At 52.4% G+C, this 273-nt stretch overlaps 1 protein-coding gene across 1 annotated transcript in view; it reads right to left on the bottom strand.

The window, feature by feature from the left end:
• Nucleotides 1–252: 252 nt before the first annotated feature.
• LOC307249115 (E3 ubiquitin-protein ligase TRIM35-like) overlaps nucleotides 253–273 on the bottom strand; it is a 1697-nt gene continuing 1676 nt past the window's right edge. Inside the window, exon 2 of the mRNA XM_080025749.1 lies at nucleotides 253–273. This exon is cut by the window's right edge and continues 1108 nt beyond it. The gene's annotated coding sequence lies outside the window, so the exon portion shown is untranslated.

Here is a 273-nt window from a genome sequence, read left to right on the forward strand (position 1 = left end):
ACTGGGAGGAACCAGAGACCTCATGGTTACTGTGAGGAGGAACCAGATACCTCATGGTTACTGGGAGGAGGAACCAGATACCTCATGGTTACTGAGAGGAGGAACCAGAGACCTCATGGTTACTGAGAGGAGGAACCAGAGACCTCATGGTTACTGGGAGGAACCAGAGACCTCATGGTTACTGGGAGGAACCAGAGACCTCATGGTTACTGGGAGGAGGAACCAGAGACCTCATGGTTACTGGGAGGAGGAACCAGAGACCTCATGGTTACT

Source organism: Ammodytes marinus, assembly GCF_949987685.1.
Source record: "Ammodytes marinus genome assembly, chromosome: 1".
In the NCBI taxonomy this organism is placed as follows: Eukaryota; Metazoa; Chordata; class Actinopteri; order Uranoscopiformes; family Ammodytidae; genus Ammodytes; species Ammodytes marinus.